This window comes from Macaca nemestrina, chromosome 6, assembly GCF_043159975.1.
Source record: "Macaca nemestrina isolate mMacNem1 chromosome 6, mMacNem.hap1, whole genome shotgun sequence".
Lineage (NCBI taxonomy): Eukaryota > Metazoa > Chordata > Mammalia > Primates > Cercopithecidae > Macaca > Macaca nemestrina.
In genome coordinates this window covers 68,072,507-68,083,883 of record NC_092130.1, presented here as the reverse complement: position 1 = coordinate 68,083,883, position 11,377 = coordinate 68,072,507, and positions in this window count along the sequence as shown.

Genomic DNA, 11,377 nt, shown 5'->3' with positions numbered 1-11,377 from the left:
ACACACTCATAGATCTGACCCAATAGAGTAATTTCTCCTTTCTTAAAGGTAAACATTAAAAAAGATATGCTTATCCTATTCTTCTGACTTAACAAAGATTCCTATGGGGTCATCTGAGCCTAGAAAATCAATACCCATTTTATTTTTCCTTTTTGGGATTTTATTTTGGGAGCTGCCTTTGGTGAAGGAATTGGGGGTTGGACAGAGATTAAGGCACAAGCAGGAGAGCCTTTTTGATATTCCTGTCTGTCCTGCTTGCTGGGCTGGCAGACTCTGACTGATTGGACCCGCCAGCACACTTCAGCCAGCACCCCAGCAAACATATGGTGGCAGGGTCAATATTTACTTTCATTTAATGCGTGCAGTGCTTCATCTATTTATTTATTCAGCAGGCAATTAGACTTCATGGAGCAAAATCCTTTTGTTCTCTACATGGGTTACTGAATATCAGAGCTGTGGAAAACAGCTTTCAGACAAGACTATCCCACCCTTATCACCCAGTGTTTGCCTACAGTTCCTTCTCCTGTGTGAAGAAAAAGAAATGCACATATATAAACACACATATAAATATTGAGAATATATCGTTATAATCATATGTAATATGTAATATATGTTATGTATACCATTGTCCATTGGTATTCACGGGGGATTTCAAATGGATACCAAAATCTGCCAATGCTCAAGTCGCCTTACATAAAATGGCTTAGTGTCTGCATATAACCTGCGCACATCCTCCTACACACTTTAAATTATCTCTAGATTCCCTATAATATCTAATACAATGTAAATGTTATGTAAATAGTTGTTATGCTATATCGTTTCAGTGAAGTGACAAGAAAAAAAGATTTTCATGTTCAGTGCAGATGCAAATTTTTTGCTGTTGTTTTCTTTTTTCTTTTCTTTTGTTTGTTTGTTTGTTTGTTTGTTTTGAGATGGAGTCTTGCTGTGTCACCCAGGCTGGAGTGCAGTGGCACTATCTCAGCTCACTGCAACTTTCACCTCCCAGGTTCAAGGGATTCTCTCACCTCAGCCTCCCAAGTAGCTGGGATTACAGGCACCCACCATCATGGCCAGCTAATTTTTGTATTTTTGTAGAGACAGGGTTTCACCAAGTTGGCCAGGCTGATTTTGAACTCCTGACTTCAGGTGATCCACCCGTCTCAGCCTCTCAAAATGCTGGGATTACAGGCGTGAGCTACCACGCTCAGCCTGCAAGTTTTTAAAAAATATTTTTGAACTAAGGTTTGTTGAATCCATGGATGTGGAACCCACAGATACAAAGAGACAACCATATTTGAGAATACATTGTTAAAAAAATAGCACACATATTATTTAGAAAACATCATATAGTATTCTTTTGAATTTGGGCAAACATCATATCAGTGTGATTTTTTATGCCTTTTGAGTGGCTTTTTTTAATATATATATATATTTTTATTATACTTTAAGTTCTAGGGTACATGTGTATAACGTGCAGGTTTGTTACATATGTATACGTGTGCCATGTTGCTGTGCTGCACCCATCAACTCATCAGCACCCATCAACTCGTCATTTACATCAGGTATAACTCCCAATGCAATCCCTCCCCTCTCCCCCCTCCCCATGATAGGCCCCGGTGTGTGATGTTCCCCTTCCCGAGTCCAAGTGATCTCATTGTTCAGTTCCCACCTATGAGTGAGAACATGCGGTGTTTGGTTTTCTGTTCTTGTGATAGTTTGCTAAGAATGATGGTTTCCAGCTGCATCCATGTCCCTACAAAGGACACAAACTCATCCTTTTTTATGGCTGCATAGTATTCCATGGTGTATATGTGCCACATTTTCTTAATCCAGTCTGTCACTGATGGACATCTGGGTTGATTCCAAGTTTTTGCTATTGTGAATAGCGCCGCAATAAACATACGTGTGCATGTGTCTTTATAGCAGCATGATTTATAATCCTTTGGGTATATACCCAGTAATGGGATGGCTGGGTCATATGGTACATCTAGTTCTAGATCCTTGAGGAATCGCCATACTGTTTTCCATAATGGTTGAACAAGTTTACAATCCCACCAACAGCACCTGTTGTTTCCTGACTTTTTAATGATCGCCATTCTAACTGGTGTGAGATGGTATCTCATTGTGGTTTTGATTTGCATTTCTCTGATGGCTAGTGATGATGAGCATTTTTTCATGTGTCTGTTGGCTGTATGAATGTCTTCTTTTGAGAAATGTCTGTTCATATCCTTTGACCACTTTTTGATGGGGTTGTTTGTTTTTTTCTTGTAAATTTGTTTGAGTTCTTTGTAGGTTCTGGATATTAGCCCTTTGTCAGATGAGTAGATTGCAAAAATTTTCTCCCATTCTGTAGGTTGCCTGTTCACTCTGATGGTAGTTTCTTTTGCTGTGCAGAAGCTTTTTAGTTTAATTAGATCCCATTTGTCAATTTTGGCTTTTGCTGCCGTTGCTTTTGGTGTTTTAGACATGAAGTCTTTGCCCATGCCTATGTCCTGAATGGTACTACCTAGGTTTTCCTCTAGGGTTTTTATGGTTTTACGTCTAACATTTAAGTCTCTAATCCATCTTGAATTAATTTTCGTATAAGGAGTAAGGAAAGGATCCAGTTTCGACTTTCTACTTATGGCTAGCCAATTTTCCCAGCACCATTTATTAAATAGGGAATCCTTTCCCCATTTCTTGTTTCTCTCAGGTTTGTCAAAGATCAGATGGCTGTAGATGTGTGGTATTATTTCTGAGGACTCTGTTCTGTTCCATTGGTCTATATCTCTGTTTTGGTACCAGTACCATGCTGTTTTGGTTACTGTAGCCTTGCAGTATAGTTTGAAGTCAGGTAGCATGATGCCTCCAGCTTTGTTCTTTTGACTTAGGATTGTCTTGGAGATGCGGGCTCGGGCTCTTTTTTGGCTCCATATGAACTTTAAAGCAGTTTTTTCCAATTCTGTGAAGAAACTTGTTGGTAGCTTGATGGGGATGGCATTGAATCTATAAATAACCTTGGGCAGTATGGCCATTTTCACGATATTGATTCTTCCAATCCATGAGCATGGTATGTTCTTCCATTTGTTTGTGTCCTCTTTGATTTCACTGAGCAGTGGTTTGTAGTTCTCCTTGAAGAGGTCCTTTACATCCCTTGTCAGTTGGATTCCTAGGTATTTTATTCTCTTTGAAGCAATTGTGAATGGAAGTTCATTCCTGATTTGGCTCTCTGTTTGTCTGTTACTGGTGTATAAGAATGCTTGTGATTTTTGCACATTAATTTTGTATCCTGAGACTTTGCTGAAGTTGCTTATCAGCTTAAGGAGATTTTGGGCTGAGACAATGGGATTTTCTAAATATATAATCATGTCATCTGCAAAGAGGGACAATTTGACTTCTTCTTTTCCTAACTGAATACCCTTGATTTCTTTATCTTGCCTGATTGCCCTAGCCAGAACTTCCAACACTATGTTGAATAGGAGTGGTGAGAGAGGGCATCCCTGTCTTGTGCCAGTTTTCAAAGGGAATTTTTCCAGTTTTTGCCCATTCAGTATGATATTGGCTGTGGGTTTGTCATAAATAGCTCTTATTATTTTGAGGTACGTTCCATCAATACCGAATTTATTGAGCGTTTTTAGCATGAAGGGCTGTTGAATTTTGTCAAAAGCCTTTTCTGCATCTATTGAGATAATCATGTGGTTCTCGTCTTTGGTTCTGTTTATATGCTGGATTATGTTTATTGATTTGCGAATGTTGAACCAGCCTTGCATCCCAGGGATGAAGCCCACTTGATCTTGGTGGATAAGCTTTGTGATGTGCTGCTGAATCCGGTTTGCCAGTATTTTATTGAGGAGTTTTGCATCGATGTTCATCAGGGATATTGGTCTAAAATTCTCTTTTTTTGTTGTGTCTCTGCCAGGCTTTGGTATCAGGATGATGTTGGCCTCATAAAATGAGTTAGGGAGGATTCCCTCTTTTTCTATTGATTGGAATAGTTTCAGAAGGAATGGTACCAGCTCCTTCTTGTACCTCTGGTAGAATTAAGCTGTGAATCCATCTGGTCCTGGACTTTTTTTGGTTGGTAGGCTATTAATTTTTGCCTCAATTTCAGAGACTGCTATTGGTCTATTCAGGGATTCAACTTCTTCCTGGTTTAGTCTTGGAAGAGTGTACGTGTCCAGGAAATTATCCATTTCTTCTAGATTTTCTAGTTTATTTGTGTAGAGGTGTTTATAGTATTCTCTGATGGTAGTTTGTATTTCTGTGGGGTCGGTGGTGATATCCCCTTTATCATTTTTTATTGCGTCTATTTGATTCTTCTCTCTTTTCTTCTTTATTAGTCTTGCTAGCGGTCTGTCAATTTTGTTGATCTTTTCAAAAAACCAACTCCTGGATTCATTGATTTTTTGTGTCTCTATCTCCTTCAGTTCTGCTCTGATCTTAGTTATTTCTTGCCTTCTGCTAGCTTTTGAATGTGTTTGCTCTTGCTTCTCTAGTTCTTTTAATTGTGATGTTAGAGTGTCAATTTTAGATCTTTCCTGCTTTCTCTTGTGGGCATTTAGTGCTATAAATTTCCCTCTACACACTGCTTTAAATGTGTCCCAGGGATTCTGATATGTTGTATCTTTGTTCTCATTGGTTTCAAAGAACATCTTTATTTCTGCCTTCATTTTGTTATGTACCCAGTAGTCATTCAGGAGCAGGTTGTTCAGTTTCCATGTAGTTGAGCGGTTTTGATTGAGTTTCTTAGTACTGAGTTCTAGTTTGATTGCACTGTGGTCTGAGAGACAGTTTGTTACAATTTCTGTTCTTGTGCATTTGCTGAGGAGTGCTTTACTTCCAATTATGTGGTCAGTTTTGGAATAAGTGTGATGTGGTGCTGAGAAGAATGTATATTCTGTTGATTTGGGGTGGAGAGTTCTATAGATGTCTATTAGGTCTGCTTGCCACAGAGCTGAGTTCAATTCCTGGATATCCTTGTTAACTTTCTGTCTCGTTGATCTGTCTAATGTTGACAGTGGAGTGTTGAAGTCTCTCATTATTATTGTATGGGAGTCTAAGTCTCTTTGTAAGTCTCTAAGGACTTGCTTGATGAATCTGGGTGCTCCTGTATTGGGTGCATATATATTTAGGATAGTTAGCTCTTCCTGTTGAATTGATCCTTTTACCATTATGTAATGGCCTTGTCTCTTTTGATCTTTGATGGTTTAAAGTCTGTTTTATCAGAGACTAGTATTGCAACCCCTGCTTTTTTTTTGTTCTCCATTTGCTTGGTAAATCTTCCTCCATCCCTTTATTTTGAGCCTATGTATGTCTCTGCGTGTGAGATGGGTCTCCTGAATACAGCAGACTGATGGGTCTTGACTCTTTATCCAGTTTGCCAGTCTGTGTCTTTTAATTGGAGCATTTAGTCCATTTACATTTAAGGTTAATATTGTTATGTGTGAACTTGATCCTGCCATTATGATATTAACTGGTTATTTTGCTCATTAGTTGATGCAGTTGCTTCCTAGCCTAAATGGTCTTTACATTTTGGCATGTTTTTGCAATGGCTGGTACCGGTTGTTCCTTTCCATGTTTAGTGCTTCCTTCAGGGTCTCTTGTAAGGCAGGCCTAGTGGTGACAAAATCTCTAAGCATTTGCTTATCTGTAAAGGATTTTATTTCTCCTTCACTGATGAAACTTAGTTTGGCTGGATATGAAATTCTGGGTTGAAAATTCTTTTCTTTAAGAATGTTGAATATTGGCCCCCACTCTCTTCTGGCTTGTAGAGTTTCTGCCGAGAGATCTGCTGTTAGTCTGATGGGCTTCCCTTTGTGGGTAACCCGACCTTTCTCTCTGGCTGCCCTTAAGATTTTTTCCTTCATTTCAACTTTGGTGAATCTGGCAATTATGCGTCTTGGAGTTGCTCTTCTCGAGGAGTATCTTTGTGGCGTTCTCTGTATTTCCTGGATTTGAATGTTGGCCTGCCCTACTAGGTTGGGGAAGTTCTCCTGGATGATATCCTGAAGAGTGTTTTCCAACTTGGTTCCATTTTCCCCCTCACTTTCAGGCACCCCAATCAGACGTAGATATGGTCTTTTTACATAATCCCATACTTCTTGCAGGCTTTGTTCATTTCTTTTTCTTCTTTTTTCTTTTGGTTTCTCTTCTCGCTTCATTTCATTCATTTGATCCTCAATCGCTGATACTCTTTCTTCCAGTTGATCGAGTCAGTTACTGAAGCTTGTGCATTTGTCACGTATTTCTCGTGTCATGGTTTTCATCTCTTTCATTTCATTTATGACCTTCTCTGCAATAATTACTCTAGCCATCAATTCTTCCACTTTTTTTTCAATATTTTTAGTTTCTTTGTGCTGGGTACGTAATTCCTCCTTTAGCTCTGAGAAGTTTGATGGGCTGAAGCCTTCTTCTCTCATCTCGTCAAAGTCATTCTCCGTCCAGCTTTGATCCGTTGCTGGTGATAAGCTGCGCTCCTTTGCCGGGGGAGATGCACTCTTATTTTTTGAATTTCCAGCTTTTCTGCCCTGCTTTTTCCCCATCTTTGTGGTTTTATCTGCCTCTGGTCTTTGATTATGATGGCGATGTACTGATGGGGTTTTGGTGTAGGTGTCCTTCCTGTTTGATAGTTTTCCTTCTAACAGTCAGGACCCTCAGCTGTAGGTCTGTTGGCGATTGCTTGAGGTCCACTCCAGACCCTGTTTGCCTGGGTGTCAGCAGCAGAGGCTGCAGAAGATAGAATATTGCTGAACAGCGAGTGTACCTGTCTGATTCTTGCTTTGGAGGCTTCCTCTCAGGGGTGTACTCCACCCTGTGAAGTGTGGGGTGTCAGACTGCCCCTAGTGGGGGATGTCTCCCAGTTAGGCTACTCAGGGGTCAGGGACCCACTTGAGCAGGCAGTCTGTCCCTTCTCAGATCTCAACCTCCGTGTTGGGAGATCCACTGCTCTCTTCAAAGCTGTCAGACAGAGTCGTTTGCGTCTGCAGAGGTTTCTGCGGCTTTTGGCTTTTGTTGTTGTTTACTGTGCCCTGTCCCCAGAGGTGGAGTCTACAGAGACAGGCAGGTTTCCTTGAGCTGCTGTGAGCTCCACCCAGTTCGAGCTTCCCAGCGGCTTTGTTTACCTACTTAAGCCTCAGCAATGGTGGGTGCCCCTCCCCCAGCCTCGCTGCTGCCTTGCTGGGAGATCGCAGACTGCTGTGCTAGCAATGAGGGAGGCTCCGTGGGTGTGGGACCCTCCCGGCCAGGTGTGGGATATAATCTCCTGGTGTACCTGTTTGCTTAAAGCGCAGTATTGGGGTGGGAGTTACCTGATTTTCCAGGTGTTGTGTGTCTCAGTTCCCCTGGCTAGGAAAAGGGATTCCCTTTCCCCTTGTGCTTCCCAGGTGAGGCGATGCCTTGCCCTGCTTCAGCTCTCGCTGGTCGGGCTGCAGCAGCTGACCAGCACTGATTGTCCAGCACTCCCTAGTGAGATTAACCCAGTACCTCAGTTGAAAATGCAGAAATCACCGGTCTTCTGTGTCACTCGCGCTGGGAGTTGGAGACTGGAGCTCTTTCTATTCGGCCATCTTGCTCCGCCCCCCCTTGAGTGGCTTTTTTATAAGTAGGAAAGATTATTCAGGAGCTTTGTTAAAAATGAAAACCCCAGGTCTTTCTTGAACTTTTAGTTCTCTTATAAATCTTATTATTCTGTTCTCAAAACTGATGCATTTTAACAATAACTGTTTTTACATTATACTTTAAGTTCGAGGGTACATGTGCACAACGTGCAGGTTTGTTACATATATATACATGTAAATGGTGAGTTAATGGGTGCAACAATAACTTTTAAGGAAGTTTTGATTAATATATTAAATTATATACAAAACTTAGACAATAAAAACTACCTTTAAACATTTTAAGGAACATTTATACATTTTATTTCTATTACTTTCTAGCTGTCTTGGTCTGTTTGTGTTGCTATAAAGGAATACCTGAGGTTGGGTAATCTACAAAGAAAAGAAGTTTATTTGGCTCACAGTTCTGCAGGCTGTACAAGAAGAATTTCTACTTCTGGTTAGGGCTTCAAGCTGCTTCCACTCATGGCAGATGGTGAAGGGGTGCCAGCTTGTAGAGATCACACGGCAAGAAAGAAAGAAAAGGGAAGTGACATACTTGTTAACAACCAGTTCTTCAGGGAACTAATAGATCTGGAACTAATAGAGCTAGAACTCACTGATTACAGTGAGGATTGCACCAAGTCATTCATGAGGGATCTGCCTACATGATCCAAACACTTCCCATTAAGCCCCACCTCCAGCACTGGGGATCAAATTTTAACTTGAGACTTGATGGGGCCAAACAAACCATATCAAAATCATACCACTAGCCCTGGAACCTAGATCAGTTAACCTCTCTGATCTTTAAACAGGAATAATAATTCCTCTTGCTAGATTATTGTGAGAATTACAATAAAAATATACAGAGCAATGGGAATATTACTTGACACTAAACAATAAATAATTGCTGCCATTATAATATTCTTACAGTTATTGACCACCAAAGAATTTGTTTCTGCATGTGATGTAAATGAGGTACATTGAAATAGAGTGCCTCGCAGGCCAGAGCCTAGTCTCTCTGGGACCTGTTGTCAACCTGTGAGTTCAGAATCTCCTCCTGCCTTTAGACACAGCTTCCCATCAACCCAGTGAGAGCACCCAGAAAGTCTTTCCCCCTGTCCATGGTTCATTCTAAATGAAATCAACAGACGTTTACTGAGCTCCCACTACATGCCAAATACAGAAGTTTGTAGAGGACACCTTAAGCAGGAAAATGGGCCTCTGCCCTCCAGAAGATTGACTGCAGTTCTTGCAGGGAGAAGAGCCCCTCATAACCAACATACACGCAGCGCAGACACGGATGAGGGCCATCACTGGCCCCAGTAGACCCGGGAACACAAAAAGGGGTGAGGAAGAGAGACTATCAGTGAAATTAGATGGGTAATTCATCTTCCCAGGTCAAGTTTGGGTAGTAGAAAACTCAGAGCAGCTAAAGTATGAAACACTAAGACCACGGACTAAGCTAGAGGGCCCTTAATTTGTAAAATTTGCGTGTTTAGGTAGCACAGATTGATGTAACTAAATCAGAGTCATCAAATACAGCTAGATTCTGCCACTCCATACCATGACTTCTATGTAGGGCAGGAATGGGATTGTTACAGAACTTGAATTTCTGCTCTACTTTACCCACTCCTAAACATATTATTTTTATATGTTTCTACGTACATATATGTATGTAGATTATTTCATTGGATTTTCATAACCAAACATGGTGCTTGGGATTTTTTCCTGCTAAGCCAGGTTGATACAGTTTAGCTAGGTGTTTGCCTATATTGTATGATTTGACAGGCTTTGAAGACAGCCTTCCAAAAGCTCTCCATCTCCCAGAAATGTCACAGTCACTAATACATTCCTTTGGGTTAACAACTGGCTGCAGGAACTTCACATGTAAAGCTGATTGTCATGTGTGAATTTTGTTGTGAGCTAGTTAATTATTGTCATAATAATTAGAGAAAGTACAGAAAGAGCAACTACTTGCTGAGCACCTATTATATGCAGAAGCAAAGCTAGTGGCTAGGGTACAACAATGAATAGGACAATTCCTGCCCTACAGTGGTTCATGGCTTAATGCCTGGAAGGAGGAAATTTTTGAAACCCGCCACACTGCTGGAGGGAGACAGGTGTGCTAAGACCCTGTAGTAGGGCCCTGGGTGATCCAAGGTAGCATGAGGGCTCCTATATTTAGTGACCAAAAAGATAAGAAAGTGCTTAGTTGAATTTTAGCTATTTTACAATCTGATCTGGAGTAGCCTTGTTTCCTAGACCTCTCAAGGCCCTTCTCACCTTCGCCTCCTAAAACATCAGCGTTATACTATCCCAACCTGGAGTGTTCATTTAGGTGTCCTGTTGACTTTGCCTCCTGAGTATCTTAACATCATCCACTCCTCTCAGGCTTACCACTCCAATGTTGGGCCCCCATTTCCCTGCCTCCAGCCTCGTAGCTACCCACCATTCACGCTATACTACAGCCAGCGTGTCCTTCTGAAACACTAAATCTGATCTCTCTCACCTTCTCTAATTCTGATCACTCCACTTCCCAAGTAAAACCCTGCCACACACCTGCATATTCTAGTTCTCCAGCACATAGAGTTCTCACTCTGTACACCTTTCCCAATAAACTCACACACACACACACACACACACACACCCCTACCTGTGAGTTCTAGCCAAAATGAACCACAAGCCCAAAGAGGATATGTATACTTTTATTTTTAATAATTACCACCAGATTTATTTTCCCAGAGCTGTGGCAACTATTTCTCCCCTTCCTCACTGACCCTTTTAATTATGCTAACGTGATGTGTGATCTTATTGTTTAAATAAGATCATTTTCCCCTGACCTCTAGTGAGGCTGAGCATATTTTCACCTGTTGATTGAAAAGTAGGATTTCTCCTTTACAAATTACCGGTTCATAATCCCTGCTTAATTTTCTATCAGAGCATTTTTCCCTTTTTATTCATTTGTAGATGCTCTTTGTGATATTAACTTTTAAATTTTCTGGTATACATAATGGTTAACAAATATTGAGTGCTTTATGTGCCAGGCACTGCTTTCCCCAGTCAACTGTGGGTCTTTTGATTTCATTCATGTTACATTTTTCTAAATATAAATTAATAAATGCTTTATGAATAATGGATAAATGAATGAGTGACTTCATTGAATGAATGAAGTATGCAAATTTCATCTCCTTTGAAAGACTGACTTTTTGATCAGGGGCTACATCGTTACATGATTCCTCTGTATTCTTTTGTAGCTCTCCATGTCTTTTTCCTGATCCTTCCAGCTGTCATTCTATGCCTCTTGTTTGACCAGGAAGAGGTACACCAGACACATTTAATAAATAATTAATGGGAAGAATGCCTCTCTCTCTCCTGTAAGTGTTGAGCTTTGGAAAGGGCTTAGAAAACACACACCTGGAGTAACAGCAGGAAATGCTTCTTGTTTTATGAATTGTATTAGGGGAGCAGTTATTAGTTACCCTAAAATGGCACGCACAGCACTTAGGGACATAAAGGATCTTGGCAATGAGGCAACTAAAATTTTAATATTATTTCTTTAATATACTGTATCCTGCTGGGAGTACTTTAAAATTCTTTCAGGCTTATTTATGAAGCACCAACCAGTCTGCAGAACTCTAGGGAGATTCACTCTCTGTTCCAACTCCCACAAAAAAAGGAGAATATCCAACTGAGCAAAGCAGAATGGCAGAAAAATATTAAACCAGAATCAGAGAGACTTCTCTGCAAAAGCATGGATTGGGTGACTTTCTTTTAATTTTAGAAGAGTGTTACATTTGAATTTA